Here is an 8,757-nt window from a genome sequence, read left to right on the forward strand (position 1 = left end):
TCTTCCTAGGAAGAAGTCGAATCCTCTTCCAGGCTCCCGAGGCTGCGGGCCACAACGCCGGTGCCCCCCGAGGACCGCTGTGTCTTTCTTCCGCCCCGCGTGGACCATACCGCGAGGACCGCGGCTTCCGCTCCCTCCGCTCGCTGCCCCGCGGCCGCCGCGCGCGGGGGGAGTTTGCGCCGTGGTTGCAAACTTGACCGCCCCACTAAGATCCCGAACCATAAATGACCCTGGCTCCGTCCGTTACCCCAATAATAAACTGCAAAAAAGTAACTAATAAAAGCGTGCGTTCTTTTTATGTCTAAACTCTGTAAAACGTTTGCTTCGGCGGAAAGGGCCAGCTCAGCGCGATTCCAGGGTGCCAGTGGGACCTCGGGCAGTCAGCCCCATTCGGGCATCCAGAGCCCGAACCTCCCAGCAAAGCGGCTTTCATTCCCCGGTACCTCGCGGCGCGATAGGGTTCGGGGAGCCGCGAAGACACGTGTTTACTGGGTGGTTTGCCTTCTTCCTCCCGTCTCCTAATCTCTGAGTGTGTCTCAATTGAAATCTGTACGAACTTTTGTTTTCAATGGGAATCGTTGGGTGAGGGGGACTCCCGCCGAGCCTCCGCGCCCGGGACCGCTCCCGCTGCCTGCGCCGCGCCCGGCAGTCGCGGGGAGCCGCCCGGTGCGCGCCCGTTTTCATGATTTTGTCTCGGAATTGGGGTGCACGGGGCTGGAAGGAAAACGCACGATAGAAACAGTGAGCATTATAGACGCGGACGGCCTTCTCCGGGGTGACGTTTTCTCGCGGCTCGCAACCTGGAAGCGGCCGCGAGTCTCTGCAAGCTCTCCGCGAAGCTGCGTGCCCGGGGACCGGGTAGCCGCGGAAGCAAGTCTGCGCGCGCGCCCGGGCCGGCGATTAAACTCGGGAGGGCCAGACCTGGAGAACATGCACTTGGAGAAAATAGAAATTAATCGGCCGAGTCGTAGCCTAGCACTAGGCGTGGCCCGCACCGCGTCTTTGAGGAGCTTCATTCCCGAAGTGTTTGTGCGTGCCCTGCCTGGCTCCCCTCCTCTCCATTTAAAAATGTTTTATTCGCCTTCTCCACGCAGAGGCGGTTCAGCGTCCCACCACAGGGCCCTGGGGTCGCCGCGCTGGGCCCAAGCACGGTCCCCTGCTTTCGCGGCGTGAGCCTGCGGCTTGTCTCCCGTCAGGATGTGGGACCGGGGACCGCTCCCCGCTCAGCCCGGGCACCGCCGCCCGGCGCCATGGCCGAGGGGTTCCCCCGGGCGCGGGCGGTGCTGGGACCCGGTGCGCAACGGGCCGGGGCCCGGGTCCAGGAGCGCGGCGTTCGCTCTCAGGACAACGGGGACTCTATTTGTCCCCAGGCAAGTGCGGGGCTGTAGGCGGCCGCCGAGGAACCGTGTTTGACCGGTTCCGAGAGCGCGCGGCTTCGGGCGACCCCACGTGCGGCGCCGACTGCGAGGCGCGCTTGGAACGCTGGCGGCCCCGAACCTGAGCGACAGCACGGCGACCTGACGCGCGGCGAGGGGCTGAGCGTTACGCACTTGTCCTTTCGGGCAGTGGCGTGTGCTCAGGGAACGCGCGCACTCCAGGTCACTTCGGACCCTGTCTGCGCGTTGCGCCCCTTTTCCTCAGCCTCTTCTCCCCTCCCCGTTCCTTCCACCGCCGCCAGCTCCTCTTCTCCCTCCCACTGCTCCCTTTCCCGCTGCGCACCGCAGTCCCTTGTCGAATTTTTCGCTTCTCTTTTCTGTCCCCCCACCCCCCCACCCCATCGTCCATCCTCGTTTCTCTTTTGTCTTTCTTCCCTCTATCCAAACCCGGGTCTGGGCTTGCTCTCTGGTGCCCGTGCGTCGCAGGAGGCTTCAGACAGCTCATGGCCGGCCGGGGACAGCCGAAGACCAGCCGCCCGGCCCGGCGGGCATGGCCCTGCGACTGCTCTCGCCTTGGCGGCCCGCGGCCCCCACCCTCTCACTGCTCCCCGCTTCCGCTCAGCCACAGGCACGAAATTCGCCCAGACGGCCTCGCAGACTAGTTTTCTGATTTGAAATCTGTGGTGTTTTAAGGAGCTGAAGGAGTAAAACATTCCGATTCAGCTCCTTAGGTTTTCCATCTTGTCTATTTTCCGATACAGAGGCAGGAAATCTCAGAGCGGGCTGCAGGCACAAGCCCACACGGAGGTGGAGACAGAGATTCCAGGTCTCGTGGTGGTCGCTCTCTGTTGCTTAAAATCTATGTTGAGCCTCCGTTTTTTAATTTGTAAATGGTAATCATAATACCTACTTCACAAGGTTGACCTTTCGTACGTAATCCACGCCTTTATAAAAGCTCGTTCCCTTCCATTGCGATGCTCTCCGCATCCCATCCCCACCGTCCTTCTCTGCCCAAAAAACTAGTTCGAGACCCATCTCAAATATCTCCCTCTCTGTGAAGCGTTGCCCCACTCCCCAAGGCTGTGGGTTGCTGTTCCTACCTCTACTGGGTTGTCTTTTGCGTGTTTATTTCACGATGAATTCCTGGTGGGCCGATGCCCTATTCATTGCTATCCGTCTTATGTCACCCGTGCGCGCATAGCACCTCACATTTCTCAGTAAATGTGTCATGAATAAATGAATTCATGAATGCTGTGAAAATTAAATTACATAATATTTGATGGGACATGAAATCTTAATTAGTTGTACCAAGTTTGTCCTTCTCTTTAAATGAGTCTCTCCCTCTCTCCTTGATAATCTTGGTTTTTGGTTTTTTGTTTGTTTTTAGCAATGGCTTCTAGTCCAATTCCCTTTTTGCTCCCATCTCCCTCTTTTCACTCCCTCTCTCCTGCTCTCAGACTGTAATGTGCTTCTGTGGGAGGAAGCACACCCCAGTTGTCAATCACGAAGTGCGGCTTTGGTCAGAATAGGCAGGGGGTTTGGTTTCCAACTTTAATGAAGTGGCTGGAACTGCAAACATCTGTCAAAGGGACTCAAACCTTTTCCAGCTGCTAAAGACCCAAAGACTCTTCCCTGCCTCCCGTGGCTGTACCCAGGCAGGGTCTGTTCCTGCACCCGGAGGTGAACACACGCACAGAGGAACATACCGGTCTGCACCCAGGCACACTTAGCAAGGTGTGGAGGGGGATAAAAATTTACACCTTCTAGGAGGCTTCAGGGGATCAGCACCCCCCCAATCTGGCACCTGATTCCTAGGGACAGAGCCCAGCCAGACAGAAGGAGACAAGGGCACCCTTGCAAAGTTAGGGCTGAAGGCTCTGTCAACTAAAAACAAAACAAAACAAAATCCCACTTTACCATTTCACCTCACCTCATCTCCACTCAACTAGAACTCTTGAAGTTTAATAAAACAAAATGTTTTTTTTTAAATTACAGACAACACTTAAATTGCATCTAGGATCTAACCCTAGATAGACACAGCTTGATTTTTCATTTAACTATCCTTTTATAATCTTGGGCTATGTGTTACTGTAGATATTCCCAAAGCAGCCAAGATAGAAGTCTTAGAAAAACAATAATTCATTTTCTACCGTCTTTTCTCCAAAGGGGGGAGAGAGAATGTAAGAAAGCACTTCTTACACTCTAGTAAAGTTGTACTTAATAACTTGTATTTCAGTCGCTAAGTTTTGAAATAGTTTCAGGCATGTAAAAGCAAAATAGGGAAAGCCTTGTAAGTTAATATTCCCCTGGGCCCCAGGGCCATGCTAAAACTGCGGTCTGTGGAGCCCGGCACGGCAGCCTCGAATAACAAGTTAAAGGAGGTGTAGGAGGAGGCCAGCCTATTTTTAATGATGATATTAATTTACAAAAACTGCTCTCACGCACTGTAAAGCATCTTTTTAAGAGAGGGCACAAAAGTGATCCACCAGACAAATGGGCTTGGAAATGACTGAATAGATCCTTCTATCCTTTCTCAAAATGTCTTTCTGGAGGAAAAGTTTAAGATGACAAAAAATAAGATAATAGCTGTATCTACAGAGCACCAAATATTTACGTGAAGAGCAAAAATGCAGTAAATCATGCAGATATTTTCAAATTTTTAGAAGCTTGATATACCAATTAAAATTTGCTGATTCTTTCCCTTTTTAATTGTGCTATCCTGATATCAAACAGCCATATTTGTGCCAATACCCCGTGTGCCTCAATTGTGCCAGCTGATATAGCCAAGAAAATAAAATTCAGTCTCTCCCAACTTCGTCATAATATTGTGAAAATATATGGAAGTTTGGAGCATCACTGGATTTGACATTTTTTTTCCCACCTGATATTCCTTTACTAATGAGAAAGTTACAACAACAACAAAGAAGTAGCACTTTGAAGATGTGATGGAACAGTGTTTGAATCAGGCAAACCTGAGTTCCATTCCCAGACCACTCACTTAGTAATTTCCCGACCTCTGGTCACCAATCGTAAGGTGGGTAATGTTAGCCAACTCAGAGGTTTGCTGAACGACCCCCTGGGAGATTGTGTACACAGCACTAACTCATGGGTCTCCCCATCACCTTTACTTTTTCAATAAAATCAGTGATTTGCTATCAAAAACTATCACAAAATAAAACTGCATCTCAAAAAGCACCAGAGTCTGCCTCTGCTGTTTCATATATGTTTGGGATTGGGTTTTGCTCAATATTCGAAACCTAGGATCAACCAAGAAATAGAGTGGAAGGCAGTCGTAGGAGGGTAGGACTACTGTTAACTAAAGGAAATAACCCTGGCTACCTAGAGTCCCTGAGTGCTACTTAACATTTGGCCCTTACAGCCACAGACTCAGCACATCTGCAGGCGTCAATTAGTCTAATCAGCACTTCACTGGGAACTGGGTCATTTATAGTTCTTAGGGTTTTTTTGGTCTGCCAAAAAATGGCATGATCCTGCACCTACAGGGTGACATCTCATCCAAATCATCTCATAAAACATTTTATTCTCTCCCTGGCCTCAAGCAGTCCTTGGTTAGGTTTTGTGTGAATTCTCTGTAGTCTTCCCCAACCCAGGGCTAGTCGGCAACCCAGCAAGGCAGGATTTCAAAGCGAGCAAGTGGTCGGTAGGTCATTAACATCGCCTGTTATCAAGGACAAGAAGGCTCCTGTGTCAGGCAGCGCAGGGAAAGACTTGTGGAGCCAGTCCGCCTACTGAACACATGAAAGAAAAACAACACTCTGAGAGCTTTGGATGATTACGGAAATCTGTTGGCAGGATTGTTACTATGCTAATACAGAACAATATTTACCAAGAACACCGGGTGCAATATGCCAATCAGAGAATGTAATGGTCTCTGCGTTCCAGGTCCTTAAGAAAGAGGATGTTTGTACAAACTCCTGGACACAGGTGCTAATCATCTACTTAGGTCTAAGTGTAGAGGGTTTGTGTGTGTCTCTCTCTGTGTGTATCTGCACATGCACGCCTGTGCCCACACTCTGCAAACTTTTCTTTTCTTTCTTTCTTTCTTTTTTTTTTTTTTTTTTTTTTTTTTTTTTTTTTTTTTTTTTTAGAAATGAAGAGAGGAACATTTGAAAATCTTTATTAAACAATTTCAAGCAAAATCCTCAGTCTTTCAGGGGGAAAAAAAGGGGAGCCACGCAAGCTGTCTAGCTCAAAGTTTCACATTTGTAGTATCTTTCTGTGCATGCAAAGATATGCAGACTGTTTCCTTTTCTAAGAAGTATTCCACAACTTGAAATATTTTTTAGTTATAGGCTTTTAAGAGAAAGTTGACCTCTGTGAGCTATTTATAAGGAATGTTTATTATTGATAGAGATTATAACACAGCAAATTGTGAAAAGCAAAATAGAGAAGCAAAAAAAATGCGGAAAAAATGATGTTTTAAACATTCTCATAGAAAAACACTCAAAAACAAGAAAGTGCAAAAGTATCATTTTTGGATAATCTGAGTCAAATTAATTTTTGCTTAAATTTTTTCATCTGGGGATTTTTATTACAGACAAATATTTTATTTCACTTTCAGCAGACAGCCTTAGGACAATTTTTATAAATCTCTAATGCTGCGGTTTTACCTTCATTACTTTCAAAAGTTACAGGGATGCTCAGATCTAAATACGCTATAAATTACCAAAGTAAATGAATGAGATGGTGCCAGTCTCTCCACATTTCAATTACGCAAGCAGCCTGCATTTTGAAATGGAATTTGAAGTCATCACAGAACAGAGAATCCCCAATTCCATTGCCAGTCCACATCCTGATACGTTTACTTAAGTCAATTATTGAGTCTTTTAGGTTATGTCTACAGAAGCTGCCAAAACATATGGTCATTTCAATCAGTTCAATAAAAGATTCTGCCAAGTCAGGGGGGGAAAAATTAGTCAAATTACTCATTTGTATAGGCAGAACAATGGATTGATTTCTTTGGGTAGACAGTAAGTGGATATAGCTCAAAAGCTTTGGTCTTCTCTTCCAAAGCCAGAATATAGTTCATAGTTATGGCAGGAGGTTGTGATTTTTATCAGTTAATGTTTGGGAGGTGTTCTGACAGATCTTCAGTCCAAAATGTAATGGGTATGACGATGACTTAGCCATGTCCCTGAGACAACTCTGTGCTCATTTCAATTCTATGTTCTCAAGGTTGAGACCAAGCCAGAATTAAGCTGGATTGGAGTTTGCTAAGTGTTAAAAAGAAAAATAGCAGCACTAGAAATCCCAGCATAGTGCTTGCTCTCCTGCAACCCACTGGCGTTCCTGTGCACATGTGCCCTCACTTTAACAAAATCTGACACGTAATTTGATTTACCAAATACAGTCGAATGCACAGCCTTTTGTCAGAACCTCCATTGCACAAAACGCTGCTCTATAAAATAAAAATAATTTGGCCCTTTTATTTCTTCAGTCTTTTACATAGTATCTTCGATGGATATTTGGAATTTCAAATCGTTGTCTTTATGGACTGCATAGTGACAGCCCCAAAGAGGAAGAAATGCTTGAAGAAGGGGCAGGAGAGATTCTGGAGCCCAGCCCACGTTCTGCTTGTGTACCCCCGTTTTTCCTTTTCCTAACATATGCACTCAGGGACTAAAAACCCTCTTATCTGAGATGGTCTACAAAACGTTTTGGTTCAAAACTCTGTATTAGAATGCAAACTCTCAGTCGTATAAGTGCATTGAAAGAAGAAAATATTTTTATATTCATTTGGGGCAACATTAAGAAAGATAACCTACCTATGTCTAATTTTATATGACTTTGTTTTCTGTGCAGATTTGAATTTTTTTTAAAGCCAGAGACAACTAGAAATGATTATTGTTATAACTGAATAACATAAACTTTATATAAGGTCTGCGGTGACTCACCCTCCTACTGAATATTCCAGCGTGCATGATCTCTTTGGCTGACGTCTGTGTATAACTTGTTAAATGTCTATAGCTTAATTGTTATGCGTTAATTGTCAGTGAATTAGCAAAAAAGTCTTTCTGTCTCATTTAGGAGAGAAAATAGCTCTTTGTCTCAAGGACAATGAAATTAAAAGCAACTCAGTTTCTATGTAGGAGGAAGATAATTTTTTTTAAAAGAGAAGAAGTTTTATTTAGAATCTCAGTACGAGCAAAATCTTGCTTTATGAAAAACAGAAATTTTACTAGTAGCTCAACCAAGCCAAAGGGTACAATCTGGAGTCCAGTGAAAGAATGATGTTCATGTAGCCAAGACTGAAATTTTTAGTTTTGACATGGGCAGATTGGAAGTTGGTAGGATCAAGACTTTTCGGAGAATTAGAAGGACCCTGGACTAAGAAGGATAAACCAGGATAAACAAAAAAGGGAGTATGTGGTAGATAGTAGTTAACTTCTTGTGGACAGAACTAGAATTTGTTTTCTCTCTGTAAGGACTAAATATGCACCATTTATACCTTTATTTATCCAATATAATTTTAAAAAAGCAGATTTTATCGCCCTGAAGACAATGGCTTGGAGAACAGAAAGGGAGCAGGGCATGAAGGAAGGTGTGAAAGAGGAGAGAATGTGCGTGTCATTGAACAGAATATACAGACAGGTTCCTGGAACCTCAAAATTATTAACACGAATGAAGAAAAGAGTCCAACCTCAAACTCAGACTTCAGAATGCACAGACACCCACACGTGCACACGGGTTAAATAGCCTGCAAGTAGGTTACTGTACTGATGACAAACTAAGAAGTCATTTATAAGGTAATATTTTGGAGCACAGAAAAACCCACATAAAAGCCTAAATTAGTCACACACTGTTTGTGGGAATGTAAACCAGTATGACATTTCTGGAGGGCAATTTGGCTGTATGTCTCAAACTCAAAATTGATCCAGCGTTCCCACTCTAGGAGTTGAAACCAGTGCTGTGATTCTCAAATATGACTGTGCACGTAATCTCCTGGAAGAGCTTGTTTAAAAATTGCTAATTCCTAGGTTTCTTCCCCCAGAAGTCTGTAGGTGAGAGAATTGACATTCTTCAACAAGTAGTCCTCTTGATTTTGCCACTGTTTAACAAACAGGTTGCCAAAGAGATAATAATGAAAATGGGAAAAGTTGTAAGCAGAAAGAAATATGTTAATTGCAAGACTCCTTAAAATTTCAGGAAATGGGAAAATCTGTTATTTCAACTCTCTGAACCTCAGTTTCCTTGTCTTTATGATAAAAGTATACACCCCAAAGTGCTATTGTGAGATTAAATAAGAGGGTACACATAAATGGCTTACAAAATGTCTGACACATAAAGATCCATAAATATTAACTATTATTACTGCAATTCTGAGTGGGGAAAAAAGCCATTTAAATAACAGAATGTATAA

The sequence above is a fragment of the Galeopterus variegatus genome, unplaced genomic scaffold (genome assembly GCF_000696425.1).
Source record: "Galeopterus variegatus unplaced genomic scaffold, G_variegatus-3.0.2 Scaffold4272, whole genome shotgun sequence".
In the NCBI taxonomy this organism is placed as follows: Eukaryota; Metazoa; Chordata; class Mammalia; order Dermoptera; family Cynocephalidae; genus Galeopterus; species Galeopterus variegatus.